The sequence below is a fragment of the Rhamphochromis longiceps genome, linkage group LG12, assembly GCF_057381845.1.
Source record: "Rhamphochromis longiceps isolate RC_006_pf linkage group LG12, R_longiceps_female_GT1.1, whole genome shotgun sequence".
Taxonomy (NCBI): Eukaryota; Metazoa; Chordata; class Actinopteri; order Cichliformes; family Cichlidae; genus Rhamphochromis; species Rhamphochromis longiceps.
Window position 1 is genome coordinate 24,567,092 of NC_140568.1, and position 21,939 is coordinate 24,589,030.

A 21,939-nucleotide genomic window follows, 5' to 3' on the forward strand; every position below is an offset into this window, starting at 1 on the left:
GTTGTCTTTTATTGCCTCGGTGCGCGATTGCCTGTGATATGTATACGTCTGCAATTTGCATTATATTTAGCATCCAATGCATCACCACAGTGTCGCTTAAAAGAAAGCCGGCTTGAATTTTATTTTTTTTTTGGTAGAGTGTAGCACCTCTACCAGCCCCCCAATCCACCCAACACACATGTAGGCTCAAAGCGTTGTGGTGGGGAGAGCAAGGGGAGCAGAGGGAAGCAGGGAGATAGAGGAGCAGGAGGGAGATGGGATGAGACAAGTCACACAAGCCGCAAAGGGAACAGGGTGAAGGTGGAGGGGGAATGCTGTATAGTTACCCTAAACTCTGCCGTAGGGCTAGAAACACACATAGACACAGCAACACATGAATGCAGACACTTACACACGCACACTGGTTTGCCACACGACCGCAAAACACACTCAGAAATATGTGGAACATTGCAGTGGGGAGTATGAGAATATGCACCGATATCTCAGTGATTTATTTATTTATTTAGGTTCTTTTTTTTTGTTCTTTTTTTACTCCCGAAGTCTTGATTGAATTTAGAGATGCAAGACTTCCACGTTTCTTTCAGGGTGCTTGATATCAATGCGCTTGTAAAACCTGTATTTGATGAAATAAAAAGGCAAGTAAATGGGAAAAATAAGATGTCGTAGATGCATTATTAATTACTTCTTACAGCACGCACTGCAAGGGTGAATGTGTTGTTTTGCACATGCGCGAGAGCTTTAATACAGGGCTCTAATAAAATGTGGCACCTGTCAGTTTGACACTGACTCGCTAAAAGAGTCTCGCAATCACTTGGGAACACAGGAGGAAAGAAAGCCAGTCTAAAGTGACTACATAGTAGCCTACAGTATATTTCTGTACATAGCCTCTTAATGAGTCATAAGCACCACATGAGAGCGGCGAAACCTAAAGAAGTGTTATGTCTAAAGTGCACGCTTTGTCATCCATGTTCAACTTTCTGACATCGGGCCAATTTTTTAACTGACTTCTGTCTCAAGGTGAGGAGAGTTCCACCGGTCATATTTCATATACAGGGGGCAAAAGGACAGAAAATGAGAAGCTAAAATGAAATAATCCTGATTGTTTAAGGATGTGTTCAGGTTCACATGGTGGCTCGCTGGATAAAGTCACAAATTAAGTCTCAAACTATCCTCATAGGCTGCTGCAGTCTGTAATGACCATCTCTGACCTCAAATGCATTACTCAAACAACATGGCTGCAGAAAGTGTGTTGGCATACACCAGAGATAATCAGGCAGTTTACAAGAAATAGCAGACTCTTTTAATATTATAGCGTTAAACGCCGCAGCAAAAACTTTAACATTTGAGCAAAGATTTATAATGATATTTTGAAGTATGCAAAACTGCTTGCCATGACCTTCAAGTGATACGCAAGTCAGCCGTTCATGTTCTGTAAGGTCCCAGGTTTGGCGTACTATTTGTGGCAAAGAGTAAAGGTTGAGAAGACATTTGCACAAAGTTATTGCCAATTTGAATTCCTCCAAGCAAACTTAGCTATGCTAGCAATTTCCCTCCTTAACCATATAACTGTGTGTTTGCTGTCATTCTGATGTTTTTTTGGTGAAAACCCGTTAATTGTGATTTGCTCGGGAAGAACTGTTCAACAAGTAAAGGTTACCGCTTGGTAAACACTCCCTGCTTGTGTTGTGTATGTCTTTCATTGCTGCAGTGCTGGAGAAAGGGAGCTGAGAGAGGAACTGCTTGCAGCAGGAAGTAGAGGTCAACACAAGATTTCGGGGGTTTTGCTCTCTAATGGACCCACACGAGGTGAGCTTTGGTTAATAAACCAAGTATGTGTTTGTGTGTGTGTTGTTGGTCTAAACTGTTCGAAATGAACGTGTATGAACATTTAGTTTTAGTGCATTTTGTGTATCTATCAGAAACATGAGTTTATTGTGACCTCTGGTAGTTCAAGGACAAAACATTTCAGTAAAACACTGTACCAATTTCTTGCTTGGCTTTTTATTAATAATTGTTTTATTCTATAAAACATAATTGAATTATCGATTTGCTAGACACATGTTGCGGTCTTATTATGCATTTGAAACTCATTTGGATGTTTTGAATACAAAATAATAAAGAATTTTGTTGGAACATCCAAATTTCTTTGTTGCCAGTTGTTTTGACTGATTTTTTTTCCTCTATGCCTATCTCCACCGATGTGTGTGTGTGTGTGTGTGTGTGTGTGTGTGTGTGTGTGTGTGTGTGTGTGTGTGTGTGTGTGTGCGTGTGTGTGTGTTTGCCTGCAGCAAAGTTAGCCCGTGTGTGTTGGATAAAGGCATAGATGTTAGCAGTGGTCCAGAGGACACAGTAAACAGAATAACAGCGGTTTGAAGGGAGCTCAGGCAACGTGATCGTGGGCAATATCAAATCCCATGACCCATTCTTTGCCCTGTGGTCGATACCAAAGACAACAAGCACAGGGGAAACAGAGGTTACTGCTCACTATTCATCATCACAACAATGCACACACAAACAGTAACTACAACCAGGAAGTGATTGCAAAAGAAACATCTCCTCTAGCTACCAGAACCCGCACATTAACACTAATTACGTGCAAGGCATCTTGCTGTTCACATGCAACATTTTTATGCAATCGTAGGCAGACAGATATTTTAATGATTAGTTTAATGAATGGTTCTCATAAGAATGAAATTCTTTCTAAATTAGCTGACAGCAAGAGCAAATATTCCTCATAATATTCCATATATATATCATATATTCTTAGTTTGATTCTTGCTGATGCTGAAAAAAAGAAAAAAAAGAAAGAAGAAGCGTCGGTATGGTGGCATATTAGCACCCTTAGGTCACAGTGCCCTGTGGCATTACTGTTCTTAATTACTCCCAGTACTCGTACGCATTCGGTGGACTTCTCAGAAGAGCCAATTAGAAGGTCAGGGCAAGTCACTTGGTAGGAGCAGTCACTGCAAAAGTCTGTAGAAGTCTTAAATTTCACCCTCATTCTCTTTCCCTCTCTCACACAACTTAGACAACACAAAAACATTTACACTGTAAATCTTCCTTTAGTCATATCTGTCGACCATTAAAACAAGCACTAATAAAAAAAAAAGGATGTCTGCTACACAGTATTGTTTGTTTATATTCCATCACCTCATTTGTTATGCTATAGTCATAATCATCTATCAGTCATGCAGATTTGAAGTACAGCTGCTTACTATTAGGGTGCCAGCGGGAGTAAGTATTTATAATGTGCCGCCTGCATTCAGCGAAACCCTCGAGTCTTTGCAGGCCGGCTTCTGTATCATCAGTGCTATCCCACAGCGATTAATGAAGTCATCTGCATGTGTCTGTATGATTAAGGAGCATTAAAGTGTCATTGTGTGTATGTGTGTGCGAGTGCGTGCGTGCGTGCGCGCATGTTGTCTGGTCTTCGTAGATAAAACAACAGCACAGAACAAAAGATGCCAGCATACGAGAAAGCATCGCATTCGTCCAATCCCAAAGAGCAAAATAACAATTTTGCACAGTATTAACAGCACAGTAAATATGAAGGCTTCATTCTTCATGATCAGGTTATACAAGAAGAGACAATTTAAAAAAAAAGAAAAGGATGAGTAAAATCAAAGTGGAAATTAAGGGAGAAAAAGTGAATTATTTAAAAAACACACTGTAAAATACTGAAAGTTTTTTTTCTCCCTCTCTCTTTCTCTTCAATGATTTAGTTTCCATCTATAATTTTCCTATTTCCTATTTGTCAAGTAATTCCATATTTCATGCTTGGATGCAATCCTTTCCCCATGCTATATATTGCAGATGCTCATGCCTCTTAGCGATAGCATAATATGTCTTTTCCATGCTTGTTCAAAAATTCCACAAAACTAGAACACCCTCATCTCTTTTTTCCCCCACTCCCACCCCCAACACCCTTCATTCTAATCACAGATGCACCAGAGGATGAGTTTGGTATTTGTGCACATCTCATCTTATCAATTCATAATTAAAATATATAAAGCTACAGTTCTTTTTTCCCCCTTTTCATATAATATCTAAGTAGCTTTCAGTGGGCTGTGTAATAGCGCTGCTTAGGGAGGCTTTCTTCTGCATCACCATACAGTCAGAACAAAGGATATGCACATCGTACAAATCATGCAAATACATGCAAATTGCTGGCAGCAAGAGAAAGCGTAGTAGCAGGAGGGGGGGAGTTTGTATAAGCAGAGAGGGATGCCAAGGACTTTGTATACAACACTCACACACACACACAGTCTTTCTTTAAGTTGTGTCATATAACTGAAGAATACTGCTTTACTGCTTTTGAATCTCATTGTAAATCTCTTCTCAAGACTTTCTCCTTATAAATTCCTCTTTATTTCTGTTTACCCGCAATGCATAAACGATATATGGATTTGTATTATTTGCGGAGAACCGCGTTCCATTTTTATGATGCAACAAAATGTATAGTGCTCATTGAGGACGCTATTGTAAATGCAGTGAATGCAAATGTGATTCACTGGCTGCAAAAAGCATGCGTGTGTCTGTGTGAGCGTGCGTGCTGGGATGATGCAATATTTTGGCTGCACCACCTCAGAAAAATGCAGAGCAGATATTAGTGACACCATGCTAATAACGGTCACACCCCTCCTCCTTGCCATCACAGTGAAAACTTTATCGTACGTGATACAGAAACTGTAGGGATTAGGTGAAGACAGCCAGGTCCTTTTCCCTCTACCTCTAAAAAGCAATATGCTTGCATTATATTTCTTGATATTAGAATTGGCTGTTAATGTGGATGTTCAGAGCCATGACAGGGTTACTGCATCATCACGGTTTCATCAGCATAGAATTCCTTAAAGAATAATTTGTGGTCTACTAAACTCAAAGTCACATTACTTACATCCTAAATTGCATAGCATTTTTTTTTAGATGAAATGTTTTTTGTTTTGTTTTTTCTTGAAATGTATTTATTGGTTTAGATTTCCCTGCTTGTATTTCATTTTCATACCTTATTTGAATATAAATCCTGCAGTTACCCAATAAAATCCTTATCAACAACTGAACATTTTGCACAATATATTTATTTATTTGAAATTAATTCCTGTAGCATCTCACCCCGATGACCAAAGCTGATCAAGACAACAGTCAACAGTCAGTAATGCCTTCTGCTCGCCTGCAAACAATCATATTTAAATAACACCGCCCTCTTTCAGACACACACGTGCACACATACACACACGGACCAACCCGCAGACACAATATGGCAGGGGAGGAAAAAAGGGGGGGAGGGCACACACAAAAACACACTCACAATTGTGCATAATGATGTTAACATTCCTGCATGTCTAATGCAGGGGATATTGAGACAGACACTAGCTGGTCTGCAGTCTCGCTGCACATTGTGTGTGTTCACGGGTATAAACGGTAGCAGGGCATAATGATGTATTAACTGTGGCTTGCTCTCGCTCTCAGTGTTTGGGCTCCTTGCTGAGGTTACTACAAGACTATGTTAATCTTATGCAAGATCACGCTGCGCTTTATTTTCTAGTCTGCTGCGTTAAATTTTAGGTGCGCTGCTAAAGAAACATCCGTGTTTGCTTTGGTTTTTGCACAGAATTGCAACCAATAGACCGTTTATTGCTTTTTGCTTTCTTAAACGCTTATTCATTTTGGAGTGATTAACCAGATTTGCAAAGCTATTTAAATATTGCATGTAAACGAAAGAATAGCAGTGGGTGTAGCATTCCAAGGTTTTAGCAGATAACAGCTAAATTAAAAAAAAAAAAAAAAAAAGCCAAGTTGAAACAAATTAAAACATCATCATCCTTCATCATATTTATTCACAAAGAATATCTTAGAGGGTGTGGCCAATTTGAAATGCAAGCAACATCAAGTGTGGCACATATTTTTCAAGTTCCTTCCAAATAAAATCTGCACGAATATGGATATGAAAATGGAGCGGCTAGATCATAAAAGATGGAAACAAAGAAGGACAGACAGCATATACTGGCAAGGACAGGCAAAAGATGAAGCTCATTTTTCCATGGGCACCCAGTGGCGTCTGCATTGCAGATCGCTAAAATCCCCCTCGAATGCATCCCTGGGCTTAAGGAGGGTGGAGTGGGGAAGGGTGAACAAGGGCTGGGTTTATGCTATCCCTGCTTTGGTACACTTTGTTTTTTTTTTTTTTTTCCTTCCCCCACCAAAATATATTTTTTTCTGTCTGCATCAAATGTCAAGTTAATTTCCTAGGCGCTATGAGGGATGTGTCCTCCCCTTCGGTATGTGTGGCAGGGTGGTGGATTGTGTCAGGGTGCTTTGCGTGCCGGTGTGTTTATGTGTGCGTGTCTCTGTGTGTGTGTGCGTGTTTGTGTCTATATGGGTGAATGGGGAAAGGAAAAGGGGCATGGCAAGGCAAAGAGAGAGATGAGAGGTGGTGGTGGGGGGTTCAGTACAGTATGTATAAATTGGTTCTCTCTGAAGAGCTAGAGAGGTGTGTTGAAAGTGTGCATGCTTGTGTGTGTATGCAAGTGTGCCTGGTTGTATAAGAATATGATCCAATTATTAATAGATACTTTTGGCAATGTACCCCTGGCCATGTACCTGTCATTTTCCTTTTTCTTTTTTTTTGTGAATTCATATGTTCCGGTCTTTTGAAATTTCACCTGAATTGAATACTAATGCAAAAAGGAGAGGAGAAAAAAACACAAGGTATACAATAACAGGCATAACAGCATAACTCAATGAAATCTAGAAAAAAAGCAGAAAATCTTACCTTGCATAAATTTCCTAACAATATAGTTTCGATTGGGGTTGTCTTAGAGGATTGTTTGTGGTTTAAACAATACTGCTAAAAGCTCATTATCAAAGGATATGTAGCTCTGTTAAACACAGTGACGTATCAGCCCTCTGTTAACCTTCCTGCTGGACTCTTGGCATCCTTTAAGTCTTTCTGAGACACATTTAATTTGACTTTTTGTATCGATTTGTGCTTTTCATTATTATCATGAAGTAATTGTGATGCCCTCGTGTCCGCTACCTTTAAAAGCAACTAGGCCTTCATTTATTGCTGCTGGGTTTTTTTGTCTAAACACAAATGTACTGTGCTTACCTGTCTCTGTGTTGTTAAAATGGAGTGTGATTGAGAGTTTGTGCTCAAATACACAAGCTGTGCTGTGTTCTCAAGGCGCTTTTTTAGTGTCTTTATTATGTTTATGCATGCAAAGTGTAAACGTGCACCTGTGTATGTTTTTTTGTTTTTTTGCATACAGCTATTAGGTGAATAAAAGCAAAGTGGATATTTTGTATTGCAAAGTGTAAAAAGGCTTATTGCAGAGAAAGGGATTTGCATTTGTCAGTCGGGCTTGCACTGATGTATGCTCCTGCCCCACAAATGTCACATCCCATAACCCAGAAAAATTACACTAGTCCCACCTAATTACGCATATTCATGATGCTGTTTTGCATAGTGCTGGTAGCATACTTCTGTTACAAGCCACAGAGCTGAGGGGATGTGGCTGAGTGAAAAGGCTTTCAATCCACTGATTCAGCGTGTCTTCGCCACAAGCATCAGCTTGATAACAGTACCTCCATGCCATTTTTTTTATTATCTCAGACCATTATGGAAAGAGAGCTTTCTCTTATTTCTTGCAGTCAGTCATGCTGCCACTGCCTGCAGCATGTTCAACCCCGGTGGGAATTTTTAATAAAGAAATTAGCTTTGTCCTAGTTTATGAAGGTCATTTTGAAAATAGACCAGATTCAACAAATGATTTTTTGAAATACTTTATCATTTATAACCCATCTCGTCACTGTTTTGCTTTCTCTGCTTCTTTATCCGTCTTATTCTCCTCCTGTAGTAAATGCGGTTCTGTTGGTCATTGGTAATGAATATGTAAATCAAAAGGAGACTAAGGCTAGCAACTGGGAGCAGCTGAAGTTATGACTGAAAAGATGGGAAAGTGGATGAGTCGTAGTGGCTGGCTCAGTGGTGTATTCTAGCACTTGCAGAACAGAAGTAATCAGACTTGGCCCAGCTATAATGAAGGAGAGAGTCTAGGCTGTGCCACCGCTTGGGTAAACAGCGATTGTTTCAGTCCAGGATTCCAAACATGGGCAACAGTGGTACTATTGTCCAGTCGGCTCTAATTAAGAAGTGAACCAAAGATGGGGGAGAGGGAAATGGGAATGAGAGGTGGGTAAAAAAGGGGCAAGAGGGGGAAAAGGGGTGGTGGGGGTGTTGAGAAGAGAGCAGGAGCAGGTGGGAACCTGGCAGTAACAGAAGCTGGGACGGGCGGGGGAAGTGAAGAAAAAGAGAGGTATGGAGGAAGGTAGTGAGAGGTCCTTCTCTGATCCTCGTTTTTTTTTTCACACTATCATTGTGTCTTTTTTCTCACCATCTCCCTCTTGTTTCCATATCCTCCTCTCTTCCAACACACCTCTCTACCCCGTCTTTCCCTCTCAGCCTTTCATCGATACTTCCATCCTTCATCATTCTAAAAGTCATCTACTCTATTCCTTCCACCTGCCCTTTGTTCCCCTTTTTTTTTTTTTTTTTTTGCATTTGGGATGGTGAGGGATGTTTTGCCTGTCATACCACCTTTGTATCACCTTTCCCATCCAGTGCCGGAGAGAGAGAGAGAGAGAGGGGGGGGGGGGGGGGGGGGGGGGGCAGAGAGAAGAGGAGGGAGAAAAAGAAAAAGAGGAGCGGGAGTGGGGGGAGGTGGATGAGAGGAGCAGGAGAGAGTAAAAGAGGCAGGACCGAGACAAAAAGAAAAGATCACACTGCTTCCTGGCTTAATGAACATGGGCAAAGGATGATCACAATAGAATACATTATGCTCTTGTTAGCAGAGGCAATCAATTAGCAGAGAGCACACACCACTGGCACACCATCTTTCCTGCCTGGGCACTGGCTCATTCAAAGCCCAAACGAGTGACTGAAGGGACCCCCTCGAATCTCTGTTTTTCCCACCCTCAATGCCCAGTGGCCACAAAAGATCTTCTTTGATACATCAATGTGAAAGGGGACAGTTTTGAATTTGCATGTCCCCCACATTCACGCCACATGGGTTGAATTATTACTCAGGTTTTACTGCAGTCAAAGGTCACATGTGTGTGTGACTGAATAAACAGAAACAAAAGCATTCATTAAATTGGAATTAGAAAACAAGTTCCCAAACCCCATTTAGTCCCATTTATCTACACTAATAAAAACAATACGAAGTTTATTAGACATTTGAAAGCTGTCCACTGACGACACACTCTACCCACTAAAGCTTAGCTTGAGAAGATGGGAATCAGACATGACAACGTATCTGTGAGTGACACTGACAATTGCATATGAAATTGTCAGTCAAGTTTCCATCAGCAGTTCACACAGTGGTTGGATGAAATTCCTTCATCCTCTTACCCCCATGTTTTCTTCTTCTTTTTTGTGTCATCTAGAGGAATAGCTCCAGATAATGGCAGCAATCTTTATTGTGAAAAAGGCAAGGAGTAGTTCTGCCTTAACACAGGCACAAATCACAGCTGTCTGGCTGAGGATCTGTAGAAGTGTCTATGATGAGTAGAATAGACTGCTTTCACCGAGGAACTTTGCTGTGATTCGAGGTAGAGGCTGGAGATAGAGGAAACAAAAGGAAATGAAGGAACATGAGAGAGAGGAAAAATTGTATTAAGAGTGAGGATTCAGGACTTGTTTTTTTTTTTTCCCCTGAAGAAAGAGCTCACTGAGAGAAAAATGGCCACGGGTTTGGGTTCAGCGAATCAGCTTTTCCTGTTTTTGTCAGGGCATTCACACTTTTCAATATGGCCATCTAGAGATTGCGCCCGTGTGTGTGTGTGTGTATTTCAGTCACCTTTCCCATTATGGCATGGGGCATAATACACTCTAACACTGAATACAATTTCTTAAACAAACGGTGTACAAATGTCCTTCAGAATGAACTTTGATGCTTGACATGATTTTAAATTTTCTCATTTAAAAGGATTAATGTCTCAAAGGTCAAATTAGCGAAAATACAGAACAATCCTTCAGTTTTCTTGGAAAATTAATTTTTCTAGTTTTACCACAAAAAAGCATTTGTTTTCTAATGATGTTGCAATATATTTAATTCACAATGCACAGCAGACAAAGACTATAAACTATGAACGTTATGGGCTTTACTACAAAGCCCATTACTACAAAGCTGTTAAGTAAGTAAAGTCTATACTTATTTCATACTTACATACAATGTTCCCTCTAATTTTTCATGTGTCTCAGCGAACACACAAACTCCCTGAGCGGTCCTTTGGACCACTGTGAGCAACAGCAGACGTGTGCACTGTGGTCACGCCAGCATCGAATCCATCCAAGTTACATGGTTTATTAAAATAATCAAATTACAGCCTTTACATTTATGTTAGACTACTTTTAATTAACTGCTTTAGCCCACTTACAATGAAAATTAAAAAAAAAATCTTGTTCATGACCTGTGTAGTATGTTAACACTATTGGAAGTTAAAAAAAAAAAAATATATATATATATATATATATTTTTAGGGGGTTCAGGCCTATGCAGAACAGCAGTGGGGACAGAGCATCTCCTTGGTAGATCCCGCACTTGATGGTAACTTGTGCTATGGGCTTGGAGTTGGCCTCTAGTGTTGTACGCCACATCCCCATTGAGTTCCTGATGAAGGCTCTTAGGGTCCCATTGATCTTGTACAATTCTAGGCATTCCAGTATCCAGCTGTGGGGCATTGAGTCATAGGCCTTCTTGTAATCAATCCAGGCAGTGCACAGGTTGGTCAGTCTGGTCTTGCAGTCTCGGCTGATTGTTCTGTCTACCAGTAGCTGGTGTTTTGCACCTCTGGTATTCTTGCCAATTCCTTTCTGTGTCCCGCTCATGTATTGACCCATGTGCCTGTTCATCTTAGCCGATATGATGCCTGACAGGAGCTTCCATGTAGTACTGAGGCAGGTTATTGGTCGGTAGTTGGAGGGGACCGGTCCCTTCTTGGGGTCCTTGGGGATCAGGACCGTCCGGCCTTCAGTTAGCCATTCCGGGTGTCTCTCGTTAACTAGCAGCTGGTTCATTTGTGCTGCCAGACGCTCGTGGAGTGCAGTCAGCTTCTTCAGCCAGTAGGCGTGAACCATGTCGGGCCCTGGTGCTGTCCAACTCTTCATACTGGAGACCCTTTCTTGGATATCTGCCACTGTGATGGTTACTGGACCCTGTTCAGGGAGGTCGCTGTGGTCTGCCCTCAGATCCACTAGCCACTGAGCATTGCCGTTATGGGTTGCATCCTTCTCCCATATGCTCTTCCAGTATTGCTCCGTCTCCAGCCTTGGTGGTGCTGTATTATTATTGTTCCCTTGCCACTGAGAGTACACCTTTGCTGGTTCTGTGGAGAACAGCTGGTTTATTCTCCTGCCTTCTATCTCTCTGGTGTACCTCCTCAAGCGGCTGGCCAAGGCTGTGAGTCTTTGCTTGGCAGTTTCCAAGGCCTCAGGTATGGACAGCTTGCTGTATTTCTTAGGCACCTTATTTGTCGCACCTTTCTGCAACTCCGTTAGTTGGCTAACCTCCCTCCGTGCTACTTTGATCTTGCCCTCTAGCCTCCTTCTCCATGGAGGGTACTGCCCCTTGTGGCTGTTCAACTTGTAGCCAAGCATCTCGCTGATCACTGCTGCCGTATTGTAGATCAGCTTGTTAGTGTCGGTAATCGTGGTTGTAGGTATTGCCCGTAGTGCTGCATTAACATCATCTAGCAGACCTTCTGAGGGTACTTCACGTAATCTTGGTAACCGGCTACGGGGGATCCAGGTTTCAAGCTTGGCCATGATCCTATTTTTCAGGTCAGCTCCTCTCGCACTCAACGATCCTTCTCCTATCGCACTTGGGGCTATGTACCCAATCTCGGGTGGGGGTGATGATATCTCCCCCCTGACCTGGCGTCCTGACTCCTCCTTGCCGTAGCATTTGTGTTGTACCTCGTCAATCTCTAGCTGTGAGAGCAGTCCCTTCTTTCGAATGTTGGAACACTGAGCTACTAGTTGTTTCGCCGTCATTGTGGATGTTGGGTATCGAAGAATCCATAGGTCCCTCATCCTATTCATGTAGCCCCTTCCGCCGGGGTTACTTGCGTAGTAGCATTCCAACAACGCCCTGTTTTCGTCCCTTGCCCACCGATGCCTTCTTGTTCCAGTAGCCCACTTTTCGTCAGGGTGCCCTGGTTCCTCAACACCTGACGCGGACCTTGTTGATCCGGGCGACGTCCGAGCCGGCATGCCTTCATATTTATCTGTCTCGCTCATGTCTGCGGTAGGCTTGCTTAGCATAGGGGGTCTAGCCTTAGGACCCTTACTGGATACAGACGCCCCAGGCAGGAATCGAACTTGCGATCCTCTGTTCCAAAGGCGTGTAGTTTAACCACTACGCTATCCAGCTGCATAGTCAGAACTGAGGGGATTGAACTACCAGAAGGCAACATTGCAGACATAGAGGACAGTTACAAGTACCTGGGGATCCCGCAGGCAAATGGGAACCATGAAGAGGCCGCTAGAAAGGCTGCAACCACCAAGTACCTGCAGAGGGTCAGGCAAGTCCTGAGGAGTCAGCTGAATGGTAAGAACAAGATCCGGGCCATCAACACATACGCCCTGCCCGTGATCAGGTACCCTGCTGGGGTAATAGGCTGGCCAAAGGAGGAGATAGAAGCCACTGACATAAAGACAAGAAAGCTCCTGACCATGCATGGAGGGTTTCACCCCAAGTCCAGCACCCTGAGGCTGTACGCTAAGCGGAAGGAAGGGGGCCGGGGACTGGTGAGTGTCAGCACCACAGTCCAGGATGAGACAAGATGGCCCCAACTGACCGAGTGCTCAGTGAATACCTCAGGCAGCAGAAACCCAAGAAAGAGGAGGGAGACGAGGAACCATCATGGAAGGACAGGCCCCTGCACGGTATGTACCACCGGCAGATAGAGGAGGTGGCTGATATCCAGAAATCCTACCAGTGGCTGGACAAAGCTGGACTGAAAGACAGCACAGAGGCACTAATCATGGCAGCACAAGAACAAGCTCTGAGCACAAGATCCATAGAGGCTGGGGTCTATCACACCAGGCAAGACCCCAGGTGCAGGCTGTGTAAAGATGCCCCAGAGACAATCCAGCACATAACAGCAGGGTGCAAGATGCTAGCAGGCAAGGCATACATGGAACGCCATAACCAAGTGGCCGGCATAGTGTACAGGAACATCTGTGCCGAGTATAACCTAGAAGTCCCGAGGTCAAAATGGGAGATGCCCCCAAGGGTGGTGGAGAATGACCGAGCTAAGATCCTGTGGGACTTCCAGATACAGACGGACAAAATGGTGGTGGCTAACCAACCGGACATAGTGGTGGTAGACAAACAGAAGAAGACGGCCGTAGTGATCGATGTAGCGGTTCCGAATGACAGCAATATCAGGAAGAAGGAACACGAGAAGCTGGAGAAATACCAAGGGCTCAGAGAAGAGCTCGAGAGGATGTGGAGGGTGAAGGTAACGGTGGTCCCCGTGGTAATCGGAGCACTAGGTGCGGTGACTCCCAAGCTAGGCGAGTGGCTCCAGCAGATCCCGGGAATAACATCGGAGATCTCTGTCCAGAAGAGCGCAGTCCTGGGAACAGCTAAGATACTGCGCAGGACCCTCAAGCTCCCAGGCCTCTGGTAGAGGACCCGAGCTTGAAGGATAAACCGCCCGCAGGGGCGCGCTGGGTGTTTTTTTTTTATATATATATATATATACATACATATAAAGCTCTGACTTGTATTATGAGTCTGTGGTCTGGGAGAGAGTTCTGTAGCTGTCTGTCTGCAAAATACAGTATACAATGACCAATGTTGGGAAATGTAATTACATAGTTACTTTTTCAAAAAAGTAACCGAGTTTTGCAAACAACAAAGTTTTTTGCAGCTGTTTACCTAAAAATGCAGCTAAGGCGTTTTTTTAAAAAACATTTCAAAGTATTTACAGAACAATCAGGTGTTCTGCATCAAAGTTGATGCCACACAAATTATTTGTGCCACTCCAAAAAATAATTTCTGTCCACTATGACATAAAGGAGAACAACAGCCTGATACCTGCAGGCCTGACAACAGGAGATGTATCACTGCTGTAACACCTGTAACATTCAGCAGTCGCCTCATTGTTCTGACGCACACAACAAAACTATCGACTACACTACACACGAACTACACAAGATTTGCGCTAAACATCGCAAATCTCTCACATCTCAAAACACCGCTGTCACTCCTAAAACTTCCCTCTTCCTAAACAACTAAATGCCATGTTGCCATATCATTTTTTGATTGGTGACATGCAGTGTTGGGAAGGTTACTTTTAAAATGTATTCCGTTACAGAATACAGAATACATGCCCCAAAATGTATTCTGTAACGTATTCCGTTACGTTACTCAATGAGAGTAACGTATTCTGAATACTTTGGATTACTTAATATATTATCGTGCTTTTTACAACAACGTGAATGTACTATTGCTGTGTGATTTATTACTATTACTGAAGGTCCGCGACTCCGAACTGTAGTAAAGGGACCTCTGACTAATACGGCGGGGTCCCTGTCGGCTCGTAGCCGAAAAATGGCTTTACTTTGTTGTGTGGGTCAACTTTGCTAGCAGAGACAGAGAGAGGCGTTGAAAGACTGCTCCAACGGAACTTATTGTTTTCGGAGGGAAACACGAACACGGTGTACAGTCGAGTCTTAATAGCTTACTTACAACTGGGCTCGTCAGGCACTCTTCTTGGCTGCAGTGGTTATTATTATATTTACATGCTTCCAGCTCCCGTTTTTCCTCGATGACAACTCGTACCTTTCCACTCGCCTTTTTCTCCCTCCTCGCGCTCACAGACACATAACGTGTATGGCAGTGCATTCTCCCTGCAACACGGACTATACTGCCCATGATGCTACATTCTTTAGAGCTATGCTTGTAGCATTCTGCCTGTTAGCTTAGCACAACAACAACAACGAAAAGGCGCTCTCTCACCCAGGAAACACACAGTCGCAGAGAGAGAGAGAGAGCGTCGCCCTGTAACCATGGCAACCGTAACGCTGCCGCCTGGAACAACAGAACGTAGCTGTCAAACAAAACCCAAACAGTCCTGACCCGCGACAATATGAAACAGGAAAGTACCGCAGTGTAATCCATTTATTTCAACAAAGTAACTGTATTCTGAATACCACCTTTTTAAACGGTAACTGTAACGGAATACAGTTACTCATATTTTGTATTCTAAATACGTAACGGCGGTACATGTATTCCGTTACTCCCCAACACTGGTGACATGGTACATTTTTCGACCAATAGGAAAGGGTGGGGTTTTTTGGTTTCGTCTTTGCTCACAGGTGGAGAGTGCTTTCGAACGTTTTCCTTATAAAACGCAGTTTTTACCGTTTCTTCCAGCAGTAAATATAAACAACGATAGTATTCAGAAAGAAAACCAAACATTGCTAATATTTTTATCATAACTCTGGTTTTACGTGGCCTATCAACGCAATTTAAAAACTGGTATAAAGTCCATGCTTTTTCCGTCAATTGTTCCGTCTGTCCTGCTCACATCTCCAATGGTTGTACACGTTGTCATTGACGTGGCTTCACTCCACATCAGCCACGCCGCTTTGCTAGCTAAGGGCGCTGCCATAGCCTGCCAATGACGTTGATTAGCTGCGTATATACGAATGTGAATCGCATTATTGGCTGGGCTATGGAATAAGGTGGCATCGTTCTAATCCCATACGGGAGCAGCCAGTCACTTACTGACTCACACAGCAAAACAGAATTGTTAAAGTATTAATTTTAATTTAATTTCAATTCAGGTTAGATTTTTTTTGTGCACAACGCAGATTTTCTGTGCGCAGAGCAGTGCACAATTGCGCACGTGCGCAGCTTGGAGGGAACATTGCATACATACATATATACATACTTATAAGTCTGTTTTTAATTAATTAATTATTTAAAAAGACATACAAGACATACTCATCTCTTATCACTTAAGTCCACTTCAGACTCATATGGTGGAAAAATGAATGAGTAACATGAAAAATTACATTTCTTTCCATACAAGTAGGAGAACTTAATTTGGCAGATTTCTGAAAGTCCATGCCTACATAGGTCAACAGAAAGGCAGCACAGCTGGTACCTATGGTACTGGCATATTACATATCAGCTTGGTTCTGAAGCGTTACTAAAGTGTTGCTCATGTTTGTGCCACAGCATAACTTACTGGAAGGAAGTTAACTGAATCAGCCAATCAAGGAGACTGTGTGCTTGTTACTGCGTTATTAGTGGCCAATCACAGGAGCCAGTTCCACCCCCAAAACGGTCAAAAAGCAGGTCGATTTGCAGCAGCAGAATTTCACTTTGAAGGCAGAGTCACCAGCCATGTTGTGTATGCTAAGAAACTCGTGCATGCATGCGTCAGTGAATACCTGTGTGTGTGTGTGAACTGCTATTACTGGCTATTCAGTATGTTTTATTGAGCTTGCTATGAGAGAAATTTGACACCACCCTTAATGGAGCTTAAGTCAACACCACAATTAGTCCAGATCGTATCCTTTCTCAATAGAATATGCAAATAATTATTAATTAATTATGATATCTTTGGTTTTTGTCTGTTTGCTTGTGTGTAACTGGATCAGCTCTTGTGTTTATATTTCTTGTCTTCTGAGTTTTTGGAAACACTGTAGTGTTGTATTTTGACATTTCATACTGTATGTGTGCTATGGAAGATGATTGAATCACCTGGAATATTCAAATGTGTGTAATGTATTCATTGTTTAAAGCTTCAGTGGGTATTTTGTTCCTCCTGCACTTGAAAAGGTGAAATGTTCACCAGTGCTGGTGAGCTGTTCACTTGCAAAGAAAGAGATGGAAAGAGGTTGCCTTTGCTGTCATTTGAAAACACACAAAAGACGAAACATAAAAAAATAACACGGCTTGTATCTTCTTTCCTAAAGCCTCAATTCAAATTACTTTATACATTTTAAGAGCTTCTCTTTACCTTATATATACCTCTGCCTTGGTTTCATTGCCAGCTCTTTTTATCTATTTCTCCTCCTTGATCATATCCTGTACTCTCTCATTGTGGGTTCCTGTGTACAGGTCATCATGCTGCTGACATTTGTGTCCAAGCAGGGCCTAGTGGTATGGCCTTTACCACCCCTCGCTGGGTCTCCCTTCACCATCAGCACCCCCTACTGTGATTCTTAACCCACCAAGTCCTCTTCATCTGCGTGCACATCAATGAGTGTGTGTGTTTTCTTGTGTGTGTTGGTGTGCTTTGGGACCATCCTCTGTGTACAGTGTCTGTGTGTTTAAGCCATGTCCAGATCAGCCACGTTCATGCTTGCCTTTAGCCTGTGAGCACAGTAGGGAACATGGTATGGAGCAAGCTTCTTTCTCTGCTGGATACAGGGTGAGCAAATACAGTTGCTGTGGGCTGGCGGGGGTACTGGAGTATGTTACAGTGGATAGCTCACTATGATGTGATAAGCTCAACTCACAAGGTCTTTTCTGTGACAGTAACTTGAAAATATGTCTAAATATGTCTTTCTTATTAAAGAAATATCTAAAAATTCAATTATCAAAGGGAAAAACTGCTTCTCTTTTTTTTTTTTTTTTTTAAATATATATACGTAGATTTCTTGGAATTTTTTTATCCCTGACTTTCTGGAATGAAGAATTTTGGAAGAGCTGATGTGTTTTAAAAAAGAAAGTGCAAAGCCTCATTGTTCTGCTTCTCAAACACACACACACACACACACACAGGCATACTCACCGTCCCTGCAGTCATGGGAATGGAGAATACCGAGGTTCAAGGTCATTTCAAGTATTCTGCACCCCGGGGCTCTCCATTGTCAGTGCACCACATCCTTTTGCTCACGCATCCACTCAGATTCACATACGAGACATTGTATGGAGGGATTCATTCTACACACAGCTATTCAAAAATGCACAAACATCTGAGGGAGGAAAGTGTCTGTCAGGTGTGAACATGACACTTTGTAAGTCCATTCACATATACAAGCAGCTGCATGTGTGACTCTCTGGTGAAGGCACAATTATCCACGTTTGCTTCTGTAGCAGAAAAGAATAAAATAGTATCGTTAGCTGACAACTGCTGGTTTTTGGCATCATTTAACTGTTGGAATAATCATTGTTTGGGATCATCAGATTATATATTTTTTGGTTTTCTATTAAGTAAAGGAGTCGTACTGCTTGGAAATGATAGAGGCATTTTTTTTTAGAATCAAACTGAAGGTAAGGAAAAGAGAGAGAGAGCAGCAGTGGGTGTGATTAGCTCCTTTGTTGGAGGTCTGTTGAGCTTCATTGGTTCCAGAGAATAGGTTCCTAATGAACCCAGCCAAGCTTGGACCAAACTTTGTGCTGAAGACAAACTAAGTTATGGTGGTCTGGCAGAGCGCTGGGGGTGAGCCGACTGATATACAACGTCTGGACATATGGTCCCCCCCCCCTTAAGTGCCTCTCCCAACCACTTTCCCATGTCCTGGCTTCTGTGCATGACTGTCCTTTTGTGTGTGTACACGCAGAGTTGGACGTAGCGTGAGGAAGAATATTTATAGTGTGCATTTTTGTATTTCATTGGTAACTCATCAGAAAAGGGAAACAGGAGAGAAGAAACAGAGGGATTCAGGGGCACGGGTGTGTGTGTGTGAGATGGGGGTGCTGGAGAGAGAGGCTGGTTGATGCTTACTGAAAGCGACAGAGGAGAGAGGGCTGCAGGCTTTGTCTTTCCAGCTGACCCCAATACAGAATCCTTTCTGACACGTCCTACAAGACATGGAGTAACTGAGTAAATCAGGCCAACCTGGCTTTTGTGTAGCAACAGCTACACCATAACAGATGTGCGTTTATCCATGCATGTGTAGGAACATGTAAGGAGGAGGTGCAGGTGAGCCTCGTGGTGGTTTGAGCCTAATTGTTTGGGTCAGGGTGGGAGTGTGGGGACGGATGTCTTCCGTGTCCCACCAACCAGGCTCTCGGTAACTGAGCCGGCGAGGGGGAGAATGGGCCCACTACAGGGCCACACAGCAGGCTCAAACAACACTTATTCTACTGGCCAAACTGTCAGCCAGAACAACTTCATTGTGCCCAAAATTGGAGTTGAAGGCAAGGCAAAGACTAGAGATGGGAGGGGGAGGCTTGGGAAGGTGGTGAGAAAGAAGAGGAGGATGCAAAGAGAGAGAAAGCGTGCAAGAGAGAGAGAGAGAGAGAGAGAGAAGAGTGAGGGGGTCTGTGGGAAACGGGGGACTGGAAAAGGGGGAGTCCCAGAGAAAGTGCAGTCTTCGGGATGAATAAGGTCAGACGGTGTGAGTTCATTTCAGTAGGAAGAATTCTCATAGATCCTCCATGAGGGGCAGACGGCCAGAAGCAAGGCTTGAATGGAAATTTATTAAAATGTATTCTGGGAGAAGGGGAGGAACTACACTATTTTTGTATTGCAGTGTTTGTTTTGTCACCACATATAATCATGCTGTTCAGCCACAAAAAACACAGTTTTTAGACAACAGCACAACAGCTGATGGAGGTGCACGTTTAACAAATTCTGGTCATTATTATTCTCTTGTAGTCAAATTGTGCACATCCACTTCCCCATTAACTCATATTAGATCACATACTTGAGAAATTTCTCAAGCATATATAATACATAACAGGGCCACACACACACACACACATATGTATATATATATATATATATATATATATATATATATACACACACACACACACAGGTAACCCATTAGCATTAGACACTTCCCTACAGACTTTTCCTGTCTTGCACCTGCACGTGCGCGGGATGCAAGGCAGCACAGCAGCAAGCTTTGAACTGTGATTTAAATACAGTACATCAGAAAGCCCCTTTAGACTGACACTAAACCTGTTTAAATCAGTACAACACTAGCTTGCGTCACAATTCTCATCTTTTGTCTCACCTCTCCTCTCCTGCTGGTGATTTCAGGTAACGGCTATAAAAGGGTGAAGAAGTTTACTTAGTCACACTGAGTTTAGGGAGATGAGGAGAGTCTGTGATTCTGTGTGTGGGCAAAGGTGTGTGCGTGTGTGCACAAAATGAAGAAATGTACACACACGCATGCACAGATACACACACACACATACACCCCTGTTTGATCCAGAGCTAGCCCTGCAGCTCCCAGAGACTCAACAAAAGACCTCCTCTATCCATTGTATGAGCTGTGTGTTTCCCAGGAGAGCTCGGGCTCAGTTAGAGAAGGGCCCCAGATCGCTTTCTCCTGACATGGATGTTTATTCGCTCTATGGTCCAGCAGAACACCCTCAAAAGGGCTGGCCTTCGCATTTTGACGTGCATGACACATAGTTTTTGAAAAGAAAAGAGTGGCTAGAGGGTGCGAGAAAGAAAAAGGGAGAGTGAGTGTCTTGACAGATGAGCAGACATATAAGACAGACAGACAGAGAACAGGCCTGTCTGTGAAAGTGTTCTCAGTGCACTCGTATGAAAAAGAATATTCAGCGCGTTCGCCGCCATCTTATTTGCTCCTTGTCTTTACACTAGTCAGCTTTCTTGTCAACCTTGTTCATGAATGTAGAGCTACCCGGTGGGTGGGTAGAGATTTCTTCCTGATCTTGACAAGCCCTCCCATCCCTAACTGCATACTAATTTCTTCCGAACTACTGAGCCAATGCAAAACAAATACAGTCTGCCAGGGCTTCTATTCAGCTTGGTCTTAGCAGGTTAGCAGATATTATTCTGTCTAATCTGGGTGTGTGATTAATGAGCTGCAAGTTGTATCTTTAGGACTCTCTCAGTGTGTGTTGAGTATAAAATCCTGAGCTAATGAAGGAAAGTGTACGAATAGCTTGAAAATGAATTCACAATTCCTCAAATATTTAATGCGACCAGTTAACGGTTACTTATTCTCACAATCACAGGTTTTTAGCTGTCAGTGCATTTCACATTATATATTTAATGATCCTTCCTGCTACCATTTCACAGCTGTCTCTATCTCAGAGTTTTGAATGCTATCTGTCAGTGTTCTTCACTTTCCCTGACAGTATCTAAAGGTTTCCTTGAGAGGGAGAGTGCCTGCAGGGTTGACCATACATCTCAGTCGAGAGGCAGGAGTCGACCGCTGAAAACAAACACAGTATGGCGGATACCATCTAATCTACTGAGCGCCATTATCGTTTAAGATATCAGTATACATACCCACATGAACCCACCCTCTAAACCAGACGCACTCTCTCCCTTTGCTCTCTTTGAGGTAAAAAAAAAGAAAAAAGAAGCTTGTGTGTTGAAACTGAGAGTGAATGTAAGCTATTGTTGTGGTGTAACCGGACTCTATAGCAGGTTGTTTGATCCTGTTTTGGGCCTGAAAAGCTTTTTTCTTACTTGAGCTGCCAAATCAGCTGAGAGGGTCAGACAACAGAGTCTATTTGTAAAGTCCTCAGTCTGTCCGCTTCTGGGTTTTGGGGGAGTTTTTTGTCCTTTTTTTCCATCCTCACTTTGTCAGCTCAACTTCCTCATCCAGATTCAAGCTAGAGTCCAAAGTTTTAATTATAATGCAGAGGAGCATGCACTCATTCACATACTCTACTTAGACACAGATGTGTGCTTTTAGGTGCATGGTGCTGCTCTCAAAACTCCATTTATTCCTTTTTCTTTAAACTAGATCTTCCTGTGCCTCTCTCTCTCTACTGTGGAGACACTGGGATTATATTCCTCGCTTTGCACCTCTGGTGTGGCAGTGGCAGAAGGGAGAATGTTACTGGAAAGTGTTTAGATGACAAAAGCTTTCGCAAATTGTTTTGTTAAACCACAATACTTCCCATGATACATCCAAGCTCTCGTTGTATTCCTGTTTACCCGACATCATTTCATTATTTACATTACATGCCTCTG

The 21,939-nt window shown here is 42.9% G+C and overlaps 1 long non-coding RNA gene across 1 annotated transcript in view; it reads left to right on the forward strand.

Moving 5' to 3' along the window:
- Window positions 1-21,939, forward strand: part of LOC146657303 (uncharacterized) — a 41,856-nt gene that overhangs the window by 12,032 nt on the left and 7,885 nt on the right. Inside the window, exon 2 of the long non-coding RNA XR_014914051.1 lies at window positions 1,709-1,806. This is a non-coding gene — a long non-coding RNA (uncharacterized LOC146657303). The remainder of the gene's footprint in view (window positions 1-1,708; window positions 1,807-21,939) is intronic.